Source organism: Myiozetetes cayanensis, unplaced genomic scaffold (genome assembly GCF_022539395.1).
Source record: "Myiozetetes cayanensis isolate MyiCay16 unplaced genomic scaffold, myiCay2020 scf5-8, whole genome shotgun sequence".
NCBI lineage: Eukaryota > Metazoa > Chordata > Aves > Passeriformes > Tyrannidae > Myiozetetes > Myiozetetes cayanensis.
This window is the reverse complement of record NW_026087742.1, coordinates 111,922,869-111,937,033: the sequence shown is the minus strand read 5'-3', so window position 1 is coordinate 111,937,033 and position 14,165 is coordinate 111,922,869.

Sequence of the window (14,165 nt, the reverse complement as noted above, 5' to 3'; positions counted from 1 at the left end):
ACATTACTTCAGTCTTGCAGACTTTCTTTTTTCTTTTTCTTTTTTTTTTTTTCAAGTTATTTTGCCTCAACATGGGCAAATTAGAGGCACGCTCTTGATTTATTTTATTATTTCTTCAGATAGGCGTGCAGTTTGTTGGCTGGCTCAGCTGCTTTCTAAAGCTCTTCACACACTTTAAAACAGCTGAACAGGTCTGCAAAATTACAAACAAGGCTCCCCTGTTGGTTTAAAACTTGGGAAATATTAGAAGATGATAAACACCAGATCATGTCCTTGCCTTCCAGGTTCTGAGCGCTGAGGTGCGTGCTATCAAATTGCTGAGCTTCCCTGTCATGGTCACAAGGGCTGGAATCTCATTTATCTTTTGTTTTAATCCTGCAGTTCCCCCTCTCCTCACCTCAGCAGCCGGGTGGCAGAGCTGCAGGTGGCCCTTGCTCTGTGAAGGAGTTGCACAAGAGTTTAAAATACAGGTAGCTTTTAAAACACCAATGAAAGTAGTAGTAGTAACGTTTTTGGCCAGGTTTCAGGAAGATTATTTTCACACCTTATCTAGTGGAACGTGTGCCTCACTCACAAAGGCAGCTACTGGTTTTCCAGGGGTGGGGGCATTTAGCAGTAAAAGGGCACCAAGAAACAACGACTCTCCAGCTCCCCTGTCCTCATTTGCCGGCAGGACCAGGATCCCTTTGCAGAGGGTTTCGGCTTTCTGTTATTTAAAAAGCCAGAGCTGCAGTGGGTGAGTTTTCTGGGCTGCATTTAAGCTGCTGGTGCTGATGCCAATCCCTGTTGTGAAACAGGCCACCACTAACAACTCCAAAACAGAAAAACTTCCAAGTTGTGCTAAAGCTTGGACAGTTCTTTGTGCAGATGGGCTTTGGCTGAGCTGCCCATGCAGGGCACCCACTCCTCAAGGGCTCCCTGGGAGGTGGCCAAGGTCTCATGGGTGGCTCCCACCTATGAAGAGGCCATGGCTTATAGCCTGGACCACACCAGCCAGGGACAAGGGACCTGGTATCACATTTCCATTCCTGGGGCACGCAGGCACCACACTTGCTACTGTTTAGCTTTGCGTCTCCAGGATGTCTGGTAGTTTCAGATTCAGAGCAGCAATAAATTTAAAGAGAAAAAAGTAACACTGTAATTACAAAAATATCCGCATTTTTTGCTTCACATTTCTAGCTTTTTGTTTTTCAATGTATCAGTCTTTCAGGGATCATGTCTTACTGTGTCTCTCTGCTATTTCCCAAGCCAAGGTCTGGTCAATGAAACATAAGAGCATAATGAAATAACAGCACTTACGCGCTCAGAAATGCAAGAAGCCCTTTTTGCTGTGGTTTTGCTCTTATCCAATTTCAAAGATTCACTAGAAGACTTGTGAAACTAACCCACTCAAAGTGTGAATCAAAAGCTTGATCTGAGCTCATAAGCTGTGCTTGGGGAGGAAATCTGTCAGCCCTCTATGCTGAGTCAAGTTATTAACCCACCCAAAACATATGCACAGGGAATTTAGGAAGCACCCACTTACCTCTTACCACGTCTCGCCTTGCTCCTGCCAGTCTCACACAGATCCTGCCTTCCACCCCCTCTTGTCTGCACCTCCCGTTTGTTTTTCTCTAACTCCTCTTTGCACTCTTGCTCTGGTGTGGAGGGGGGAATTCGGCTGCAAGACAGAAGCAGCCCAATGCCCACATACTCCTGAAGTTTAAGTGCTGGCCTCCTGCACCTTCTCCAGCCTCAGAAGCTCCCCCAACTCTCTACATAGCCCCTAATTCTGCAATAAGACCTCTTGTCCCCTTTACCCTGAGCCCACCACTCTCAATTACTCTCTCAGCCCTGACCCTCTGCCCTGCCTGCAACAAAGGCAGCACCTTTCTCTGGGGCTCCCATTTTACAGTCATTGTCCAAGGCCAGAATTTGGGAGCAGAGGTGGGATTTGTCACCTGCAAAGCACTGATCTGGTTGTCTTGATGGAAATAAATTTAAAAAAAAAAAGCATGAAAAAAAGAGAGAACAGCAATAATTACAACTGGTCATCAAACCTCCACACTTTCTACGACTGGATGAAACCCCCACACACACTTTTTTGGCCCAAATTATCACAATTGTGCAAAAAGTGCTTGTTATTGCCAGTGCTTTCCTGAAAGGTCAACATTCAAGGGGTGATTTTCTGTGTTTGACTGAAAGCCCACAAAGCATCTAAAATATTCTTTTTAAAAGCTTTTCATAGGAAAAAAACCAAAACACACCAACAACCAAACTTTTTTTTTTCCCTTTTTCTTTCTTCTCCATCAGCTGAGTTCCACATAGGGTCACATCACAATTATGAAGTCATGTTTTGTGGTAAAAGTATTTGCTGTGAGTAAGGCAAGGCCAGACCTCCTGTTTTGGAGCTCAACACTCTGTACAGAGGGTAGACCACCACATCTGTGGTCCCAGATTCATACAAGAACTTGAACAACTACCAAACAGAGCTGAGCAAAAGGTTTTTTGAATATGATAAACAGTAGAAGTGGAGATGGGAGAGATAGGTGTTATTTACATATTCAAATACTTACATATACTTACAAATATATACATATGTCTATTACATATACAAATACTTGAATCTGTTTGACAAAACATATTTAAAACACGTTTGAGGGGAAAATAAATTCAGGAAAGACACCGGTGTTTTAAAAGTTAGGCAGTTTGTTAATTTTAGAATAGAGCTTTTGTTTCAAACTGTGTACATGTCAAATAGGAAAGGTGTAGGGAAAAACTTTACCCTGAAGAAGGAACACAGTCTTTGGCCTGAGCTTGCCTTTTGCTGACTCAGAACAGTGTGTGTGTCTGTGGAGGGGTCATACTGGAGGAGAATAAATCCAGCCCCCAAAACATTTCACACCAGGGTTTTGTTCTTGGGTTTGCGTTTTTGTTGTTGTCGTTTTCTTCCTTTATTGCAGCTCAGCTACCAGATCAAGGATGCATCACTTGCATGTTATTTATACTTTTTGTATAATTAATGGGTATGAGCATTATTAGTGACCTCTTGCATCATCGCAACCACACGCTTTCATATTTAAAGTGTATCCGAGGACCTAAGCAGGCAAAGTGAACGAGTCGTTTGTTGTAGCAACAGCTCTTTCATTTTTGCCGGGAAAACTCCTCGTGGCCTCCAGACACTACATAAAACCAGAGAAACCGCCTTGGACGAGGGGAAGATGCTGATTCAGTTTCCTCCCCCCAGAGAATGAGAGGGTGAAAATATCCCGTGGTTATACGGGGAAAACACTAAATTAAACATCTTAAATGCCCGTTCAATTAGGCTTGAAGGAAGGTAGCTTAGTATTCGAGGATAATGGGAGCTATTTACAAGGAATTGTCAGTTATATAAGTATTCCCAGGCTGTTACACAGACCATTCCCCATTAACCACTCGGTTTTCCTTCAGCTAACTCTTGCGACTACCCAGCACCAGTTCTTTAGCCCTCGACACACACATTCAGAGGCTGGCTGGTTAATCCCCTGCATTTCACGTTAGCCTCAGTGTTTCCTTATTGCCTTTTCCTGCTGTTCCCAGAGCCCCAGTGCTCGACACGCCCTCGACGACTGCCTCTGCTCCTGCTGCTGCTCCGCGTATTTCGCCTGTGCTTGTCCTCACCGGGGAGAATCCCGCCCCGACTGAGAAGCACGGAAAGCCTCAGACAACGACGCTGATTTGTTTATACCCCTTCGTCGCTTAATGTAAAGCACAAAGCAGCTCATCTGCCGCTCGGGGGTTCCGGCTCCCCCTCCTTCCCGCAGGAGAGCTCGGCTTTCCGCGGGACTCCTCGGGCAAGGAGGGGAGTTGATGCTCGAGATTGCTGTCAGGGATTGTGTGTTTGCCCAAAAAAGGAGAAGAAGAGGGTTCGAAAACCTCCCCTCGTCGCCCTTACATTTATATTTTTTACAGAAGAGCAGGCCTGGCAAGGCGAGGGGGGTGGAAGGCAGAAGTTTCCCAATTTTCAGACCAGTGTGAGAACGCAGCCAAACTCCTCATCCAGCAGTGACCCATCTACCTCCAGGCAGAGAGGGAGATCTCATTAGATACATCTCACTGCTCTTTTTTTTTATTATTTTTTTCCCCTTCTCTGAAAAGTGATCACAGCCTTAGTCAGCTTAGCCTGGGTGTTCAGAAGCCCTGAGTTGTGAAAGCTGTATTCTCACCTGCTTCTCTGGCTGTGCTGGGTTTGCACCTTGCAGTGCTTCTTTCTACCAGAAACATCAGTAGTTTTGAGGAAATCTGTCACACCAAAGTGGGCTGATAAGCCATTGAGATGTTTAAGGGTGCTTGTTAAAGCTTTAAGGGAATAAAGTTGTTTCCAATAAACCTAACAGCAAACAACAGCGAAAAAAGAAGTCTCAGACTGCAAGACCACTGGGATAGTGAACAGGCAGATTTTTGTGAGGCCCTTTTTGTAAACATAATTTACCTTTACTTTTTAAAATCTCTATTCCTTTGATCTTTTGTTTTCTTGACAAAGGGTTTCTGATCCTCATAGAGAATTTACTTTTAGGTGAACAAACATGCTGCAAGAATTGTGACAGCAAAGCTCTGCTTGGGGACAAAAGGAGGGAGCACAGGGGGAAAACAAGGTGGTACACCTGCATTTGGGAGAGGAATCATGGCAACAAGGAAGCATTAACCCTTAAGACTTGCTTTAGCAATAAATGAAAGGAGAAAAGCAGACAAGTCAGGTGTTGGACTGCAGAATGGACAAGTTGGACAGCTGGTGCACAGCCTGGCCAACCCCAGGGACTGGGTGGCAGCTCCCCTGTCTGCTTTCCAGAACATTCCCTGCTTTCTTGACAGCACAGCTGGATTCACCAAGCACCAACCTGAAAGTTATAAGGAGAAAAAAAATCTCATGGCTGTACTGATCTGACCACTTCACATCTTTGTTTGGAAGAATATGCTGTTATTACATGCTGGTGTTGGCATGCTCAAATAAAAATAAAGGATCTCTTTCACAGGAGTCTATTGCAGCCAGCTCATACTAAGGATATCCAGCATCCACCCAACTCCAACAGAGTTCATGAGCTGAGAAATGTTGTTATTCAGCTATATAATAACTCACCTGATACCAATAAAGTGCTACTATGTAGTCTGGGATTTAGCAACCAGGGATTCCACATGCTCTGTGTGTGTAAGGGGAGTAATTTTTAATTGTTTCTTTTCAAATGAAGCTCACGGGCAGCAGAAGTTGGTCTCTGAGACAGCTTAGACTGAAGAGCTTTGATACAGATTCTGATAAGAGACTGCTTGTCACTGAGAAGTTTGAAAAGTTGACAATTTCAGGGTTTCCAATGGAAATGCAAAAAGTTTCATGGAAAAAAAAAAAAGAAATGCAGCTCACTGTACCTGGAGGCTTTATGCACCTACCCCAAATATTCCAATTAAAAGCAAACTTCAGAGAGGGGCTTACCTTGGCAGAACAGTTGTTAATCTGAATTCTAATAAAGCTCCTCTGTCCCAGTCACTCAGACCTGTTAAAGGTGCTTGCTGATCTCCTCCCCATGGGGATTAATGCTGTCAGGTGTCTGGGATCATAAAAATGCAATGAAGAACTAAGACTTGGGTGGTTGCTTTTTGTTTCTCTTGCAGAGTGAAAGTTCCTCAGAGACAGCAGGTTGAATTTTCTTCTTCAACTTGCATCCCAGCAGAACTACCTTCTGAAATCCTCCACAGGAGCCCTACACTAGAAAATTCTGTGCTGATGACAATGGCTTCTTCAGGTGTCACCAGGAGCCCAATTTATCCAGCGATACCTTGGTTCTCATCACTGGCCAGGTGGCCTAAGGAAGAAGGGTTCCCATTTCAGGCTGAGACACGCAAGCAGCTCCATAAATACACCTGTTTACCCCTTGTCACCCACATGTTCTCTACAGAACTTCAATTTTCGTATCAAAAGCCACCTCTTCAGAAATGAACTGTGCCGTGGAGAATCGCAGTGTGTTTTCAAGTCACTTCCCCAGCTGAAGGACACTCTCTTGGGAGTATGATCATGAAGCATTTAGCACTTTTATGGTTTTGAATCTAACCCTGAGATTTTCAGAAAAATTCCTCCATAGCTCCTCAGCTTTCACATTCCCTCAGTATCCATTAGCAAGGATACTGGCTAAAGCACAGTAGATGCCATCATTGAGCAGCTATTCCCACGTACACCCAAATTCCCCTGGATCCAAGCAGTTTGATAGCTAAGACCTGGAAAGATTCACTGAGTAAGCATTCCAGCACCTGCTAGGTCTGATCTGGTGTTCTTCTACTAAGCCAAGCAGATGTGGCTCCACACTCACCACGGCAGGGAGCAGCTTGAGGGCCAAGGTCCACCCTCTGCCTGACCTTGGACCAATGTCATAGCAAAGAGGGAGAGTGTGGGTGTTAAGGAAATGCTGAAAGTAAAATGATGAAAGTAAAATGATGAACTTTCCAAGAACCAGATTATTTTCGGGAACATTCATTCTTTATGTGTGTTACAACTCCATCACAGGTCCCTGCAAAGCCCTGGGAGAATCCTCTGCCATGTGGGGTCTGAGGATGAATCTAGAGATCCCCTTCCAAGAAGTTCCAGATGTTCCCAGTGTGGGACAGCTGCTCCAGACATCATTTCTCCTCCACAGGGCTGCCCACCACATATAGGGCAGTTCAGACACGTTGGAGCAAACAAAACTTCTTTTAAACTGAATTTGGTTTCATCACCCTTCTCCAGACTTGTAGTGCCAAAACAATTTTCTCCCCTTTTCAATTCCATTGCCATGTTTGTACTGCAGGACCAGGAGGACTGAGAAAAAAACAAACAAACGAAAAAAACAGCTGGATTTTATTCTGGGTCTTTCATTCAGAGTAAGTTTTTCAGCACAAAACAAGAAAAAAAATGTTCTGCTTGAGTCTTGCTCCATGTATTATGTACAATTCCCAGTCCTTCTTCCTCCGGACATTAAGTGCTTTGAGGCAAGGGCTGGTTTGTTCTCTGTGTTTGGGCAGCACGTGGAGTATCTGAAACTTACAATTTTAAAAACACGAATCCCAGGCACCTGAGGCAAACAACTGCAATCCGTGCCCGCGTGAGCACGGGCGACTAGCAAGTCCGTAGTAAAACCAGCCAGGTTGGTTGGAAACTGGCCAGATGGCAGCTACTGCAAGCTAAAAGGATTAATTATTTGGGGATCATGCCTGAGGAGCAGGTGTGATGAATGCAATACATAATTCCTCGTCACGACTGTATGTCAGCACTGGGAAATAGGGAACAGCCTGTACCCTGGGATTCGGTCACAGCCATCTTTGGGCTCGCTGAGGAGTTTTTCTATAAGACCTAGAAGATGAGAAGGGTCTCCTTTTTAGCCTGAAACTTTACATGTGAACGGCTATTGTTTAGCAGCCTTCTCTTTCCTGCAATTACATCGATGTCATGTGTTTTTATTTATTTTATTATGTGTTTCACAACTGTGGTGCTAATTAACTATTTTATTGGCTCTGTGTAATTAACCATGTCATGACCCAAATCCCTACAAGGCTGCTCTGCTTTTTTCCCCCCTACTTTCAGCTTCTCACACAAGACCTTGTAGCTGCTCTTCCTGACTGTGTACTTTATTTCACAAGGTAGCCCCCGCCGCTCCTGGCCAAAGAAAACTGCCAGCCGACCTCTGAGAGTTCCTAAAATTGTCCGGTCTAATTAAGAGCAGTTCGTGTAAGTGGAAAAATCCACTTAGGAGTTTGCTGCCAAAGGTGCCCCGCAGGGCTCATCTGGGGTTACCTCTTGTGCTGCGGCTCAAGGCGGCGGGGGTTTGGTGCCCTGCTCCCACCTCCACCTCCTGCACGCAGCTGAGGCCGGAGCTGCGAGGGCTGCGATCCTCCTGGACAAGCCAAGTGGGGAAATTCCTCTGCACAGAGCAAAAAACACCTCTCCCTGGCTTTTGATCTTACGTATCCTCGGTCCCGAGACAAAGGCAAAGCTCCGGCACGGCCGGGCAGCGAGGTCCTGGCTGCGCTCCCGTCCGAGCGGCACCGGCGACAGCCTGTTTTTGACAGCTATGCATAAGCACAGTTATTTCTAGCACAGTTTCCCTGAGCTGTGCCAACAGAGAGACTTTTTTTTTTTTTAATTTTTTTTTTTTTTTTTTTTTTACCAATATATTTTCAGACCCCATGTAGCCAAACTGTGCTATGTTGTCCACCTAGCCACGAGTATAGTGTTGCAGACAGTCTGGGCGAAGCTGTGGGGAGCTTGAGGGTGACCTGAGTTCTTGTAAGGCATTCCTACCATAATCTCTGGGGCTTTACCCTCTAACCTGGGCTTAACTGCAAGAGCACAGACAGGGCTACAGCCACTTTGACCCTGTTGCCTGCACCCCTCCTTGTCCAGAATGCCACCTTGCTCCTCAGGTACTGGCATGATGGGAGCAAAAGCTGTGTCTGAGAGAGATGTTTGCTGAGCAGGACTTGGTGCACATGTTTGTTAAGCCTATTGCTCCTCCATCAAACTGCCCTAAGTCACAACAGTGCCCTGACAGGGCTGGACTGAGTTGAAATGAAACAAATGGAGCTCTGTATCTGACCAGCTGGCTATTCCTTTCTTTCCTGACTGCCACCTCTGTCCCAAACACCTCAGCTGCCAGAGCCCAGACCTCCAGGGCTGCTGCTCTACTTCTGGGATTGGTAAGGACATCCCCCACCCTCATATAAACACCCTTTGGGGATCCCTTGGTGAAATAAAATGTCCTCCTTCAGTAAAGCCACATCCTTTTGGTTGGACTTTGATGATTCTTGAGGGTCCCTCAGGATATTCTATGTCCCTGTGATCTCATGATTTTTTAGACGCATGGATGTCTGTGAGCTGCAGGAATTCTGCAGAACAGATCCAGCTTCAGCCACTGGGTTGAAGGAGTTTCTGACTGGTTTTACATCCCTGGGAGTTTCCCCACAGAGCGCTCCCCTCAGCCCTTCTAGCCCCATCTCCACTTGTTTGTGTGTGACTCCTTTAGCTCTAATCTGCCAGTTTGCTGTTGTGGAGCTGGAGCTGACACATAAATAAGGCAAATAAAACAGGGAGAGTCCTTTAATACCTCTCTGCAGTGTTCCTCCTCAAAGCCAAACTAGATTTTAGGAGCTTGTCCGTGCCATTGCCATTTTCTCACCTGAAACCATAATCTTCCCTTTGTGCTTTTGTGCTTCCTGTCACTTCCATAGCAACCAGTTGTGATGGTTCCGAGGATTAACGCTTCAGGAAGGAAATAAGCAGTGATGGAAGAAAGAAAAGACCTGGTTTTTTTCTCTGATCCTGCTTTTATGATGGTGGAGCGAACAAGTGCAGACAAAATAAAGGGTGTTCTTAGCCCTCAGCCAATCTGCAGACAGCCCCCAAGCTGAAAGGGTAGCCACAAAGTTGGGTTTGTTTCCTCCTTTTCTGTGAGTCATTGTACTCAGGAGTTCTAGCTGAGCCAAAGCAATCTGAGAAACACGTTCCCCAAGAGCCTGCTCACCTTGCTTGGCTGACCTGTCCAGTTAAATCAGTTCATGCAATCAAACTGACTTTCCTTGGAAAGGATCACTAGTCTGGCACTAATGCACCACAATGCATTTGTGCAAATTCCTCGGTAATAAAAACATTCTGAGGAAAGGATCTGGGTAATGCAAGCTCAGCGGTCACACCATGAAGGCTGGGAAAGCAAACAGATAAGCTTCCTGAGCTTTTGGCTGGACCAAACAGACAGAAAAGTCCTTTAAGTATTAAAGTGCTTTAATAGTAATTGTATTAACTCAGGAGAGACTTTCAGAGATCACAAGGAACATCTCATTTCTCTCCAGTGCCCCAGTCAGGTCAAGCATCCCAAATATCTGGAGGCATTAGGAACAAATCAGAGGATTCTGCAGGGAAGGAGTTGTAGTGTGAGCCCAAGAGGGAAAGTCTACCAGAAGGGTAGGGAGGAGCAAAACTCCCTCAAAGTGCTGCAGGAGGATCAAGGGCAGCTGAAAGAGGGTTAATGATGTGAGTAATCAGGTCCTGTGGAAAAAAAAACATAGGGAGAGAGAGACCTTTCACTGGAGGAGAAGGGTGGGAAAGGGGAGAGAGCAATGGAAACCTGTAAGTCACCAGGGGGCTGCATTAGTCTCTAAGCACCAGAACCATCACTGCTGGTAGGGGTAATGTGACCATGATACAGAGTCAAACAGGGACAAAACCTCCTGCTTCTCGACTGCCATCCCTCTGCTGCAGACATGGCCCTGCGGGGCAGCAGCCTGACACACCTGGGTCTCCAAGTGTCTTGTGCCTCCCCTTGCAACGCTGGGCGCTGACCCCCACCAGGAGATCAGCACAGAGAGTTCTTTGTGGTGCCCTTGCTGTCCTGAAAGGTCTCTGTAAATTTTTATTGTTGTTTTCTCGGAAGTGATGGTTTGTTCTGGAAAAATGCACGTTATTTGGGGTGCTCAGTACACTGATATTTTTTTTGTCATCACAGATGCAGCGACAAACGAAACAGGAAACAAACTTATCCCTTCAGCAGAGTCCTGTTACTGGTAAGCCTGACTAATCATCCCCTGGCTGCAGTGGGCAGTGTGCTGGGGAAGGACCTCTGAGCAGCAGAGCCCATATCCTCTCCTCCTGGCTGCTGGAGATTGGGCAGTCCTCGGGGAGCCACGCTCTGCCTGCTCCAGGGGGAGCACACCTGGAGGTCTTGGTCCTCCAAGCCTGCTGACCACTCACAAAGAAGTTGCACTTGCACAAGCACAAAACATCTACCAGAGAGAAGCCTCATGATGGATCTGTGTTCTGGTTCAGGGCTGTGGAGGAGGCTCGATTTTTTTTTTTTACTTTTCTTGCATGGAGGTTGTTTGTAGTGAGGGCTTCCCTCCAGCGCTGGCCCCCTCAGCCACAGCCAGCCTGGCTCCAGGGCTATGGCATGCTCAGAGAGGGCAGCAAGGCTGGCTCCCTCTCCCCCAGCAGCCTGCTTTCCCAGGGAAGGGCCCCCTCTTGCTGGTGCAGGGCACTTGTACCCTGCTGCATTTCCCAGGAGCCTTGAGGAGGTGGGGGACATGCTGGTTCTGTGCTAACCAGGAAGCCCCATCCTGCTGTCCTTTTGTGTCTACCCATGAGCTGGGGCAGTGGGAAGGAGTCACAGGCACATCACTCCACCACAGCCCTGTACTGGCAGCCCTGAGCAAACTGGCTGAAAGCAAGAGGATTTATGGTGGGGAGTGAGAGGAGGGGAGCACAGGGGCTTGATGCTGCAGCAGCACTTACGATTTCACTGCGACTGCTGGGTTTGGCAGGAAAGCTCCAGTGCTGGTGTGTTCAGCAGAGGGCACAAGGTGCCTCCACCTTGGGCATCTGTGGGTTTGGGGCAGAGCTGCCAAGTCGCATCTGGCTGCTGTGCCCATTCAGGTGTGGGTCTGGATGGGAGGTGTCACCCCTTCCCCATCACGGTTAGGAAAGGTGAGGTGAAGGTTTGTGCAGGTGACCTTGAAAAGCTGGGGAGAAAGCTATTTGCATGTGTGCTTCAGGAAATATCACCAAGAAGTCTGAGGAAAGCTCTAATCTCAAGCTGCCTTCAAGCCTGCAGTGATGACAAAGGGGAGCTCAGAACCATGAACAGGGTAACGGGCTGAACTAATACATATTCACCACCTCTCACGTGCAAGTTGCATCAATTAAATCTGCTTCATTCTTCATGGCCTGATCCAAGACAGGTCATGCATAGCCTTTTTCTTTTTGCTCAAGTCTGTGCTGGAGACCAGTGGTTACCAGTTCTATTTACCAGGCTGTGCTGCAGAGATTATTTAGCTGATGACTTTGGTGCGGTGAGTTATAAAGGAATTAGTTTCTTTGTGGGCATGTGCACAGGTACGTATAAAATTAATCTTTCTCTCGTTGAAAGCTTCTGGGACAAAACTATACTTGGATATATTTAGCAGAAAACCCCAAAGGACCATTTTTCAGAATTTTTTTTTTCCTGTTTGCTAAACCTTTTGTTTTCCTTAAATGAAAAGAAAAGAAAGACCAGGTGAGAGAATAAGACAAAAATGGGGGGGAAAAAGGAGGCAACAAAAACTTGCTAGGGTTTGTAGGTAGGAAAACATGCAAACTCAGGGCTGCAGGGTCACAGAAAAGTGAGGCTGGAGTGGAAATATTTATACCACATGGTCCCACAAAGCAAGACCAGCTGGACAGACACCTTCTGTATTTCAGGTCTGAAATAGCCAAAATCTGTGGTCAAAACTCCCCCAAGCCCCCTCCCCTCCACAACAGCTTTCTTTTTCCATTCACCTTTCTTAGTCCCTTTGGTTACAAGATGGGAGAGACCTACAGAGCACAGGTGGAGGAACACAGAAAGCTTGTGGTGCATGCTGAGAAAAGAAACAAAGGAAAACACACACACAAAAAAGGCTGATGATGTATGAAGCCAATAACTAAAGCTTTTCACACAATCTTCTTCCTTAATTACTGTATTTAGCACCACTGGCGTAATCAAGGACGTGGAGCTGTGACTGTTCAGTCAGTCGTGACAGACCCGGCACGGTACAACCTCATCCCCACTCCTCACTGCATTCCCTGAAGCCTTTCCAAAAGCATCCTTCATTCTCCAACCCTGCAGCCTAGAAAGTAAGTCAAGGATGGATACTGAACTGTATCAGGATGCTCTGTGTGCCGAAATGACTACTGTCAATATGCCACATTACATCAAATACCTACAAGCCACACAAATCCCCAGAGCTAAAACCGACCTGGTAACCTTAACTATGACTATATTTCCATATTACAATTCCTTGGGAAGAAGATTTAGCTTAAAAAGTGCCCTCCTGCTCTCCTTTCTGCTGCTGTACATGCAGCTCCCTCCACCCAGCTGTGACCATCTCTGTGTTTGCTTCTCCCTGCTCTAAACTAGCTTTGAAAAATGACCTGGTTTAGAAATGTTTTTAAAAGATCTGTATTTTGACTTGGTTTTTCTTCTTTTCTTTTTTGTAAGCTAAAACAGTTTAGAGCTCTTGTTTCCAGCATGCTTGCCAAAAGCATTGGGCTGGTGCCCCAGAGGCTGTGGGAGTTACCTTTGGGAGCAGGAGTGGTGGCGAGCTGTGAGAGAAGAGAGGACAAGGACTGTGCAGCTGGGATCAGAGTGTGAATTCCTACTCATTCATTTCTATTCATCTATTCCTACTCGTTTAACTTAGAAAAGTCAAACCTTTACACATCAGGGATGAGACTGACCTCAATGTGGAGGCCTTTTCCACCATTTTGACAATGTAAAATGTCTTCCAGGGAACAAGTAACATTGACTATTCCCTTTAAATTGAATACCTGGGTTGCAGAGGGATTTAGTTCTTCAAAAACAAGGATCAGATAGTAGCTTTCATTATAACATGAAGTACTTGTGCTATGGACTAACGCCAAGTTCATGTTGTTTGGGAAACCCCAGTATCATTATACTCCGTTTTGATTTTCTGACTTCCTTCTGGCTCAGCTTCCAACCTGAATTTTGCATTCTTTTCTCTCTTTCCCACCTCTTAGTTGTAACTACTGAAGGCAGAGGCAGTAAATGTTTAAGAGAATTTCAATAGAGCATTGAAATTCCTTGCCGGTGGTCATTATTTTCCAACTTCCACTCAAATTTAACAGTCTCGCTCTCAAATATCATTGCAGATGCACCACATTCATGCCAGAGCTTAAAGGATTTGTTCAGCATTAAAATTAGGTGGAAAAACTGTATCTGTGCTGCTAATGCCTCCAGCCTGCCCCTTCCAAAGTCCACAAACACCTCACCAGCCATCCCAGTTGAACCTGGGCCTCACTCCCAAGAGAGGAGTGTGAGATGATAAACACCAGGAAGGACAGGACTGGGCAGGGCCATCAAAAATAGGATAACGGGAATTAGCTGAATAAGTAAGACATAAATGTCCTCTTTCTACAGTCCTGTTCCTCATCAGTGCTCCGCAGAAAGAGTAAGTAACTAAATTAAGCAGAAGAACCTTTAGGAGGAATATGACGGGAAACGAAATACTGACAGCAAGGTCTGTTAAGTTCCGAAATGTCCCTCAAGGGAAGCAACGGAGGCTTGAGTCATTTGAACAATAGACTGGACCACGTGCTGGAAAATGTAGAGGAGGGAATAAATCTGCATTAGCAGAGGGACGTCTCGGATGACCTAATAGGTTGT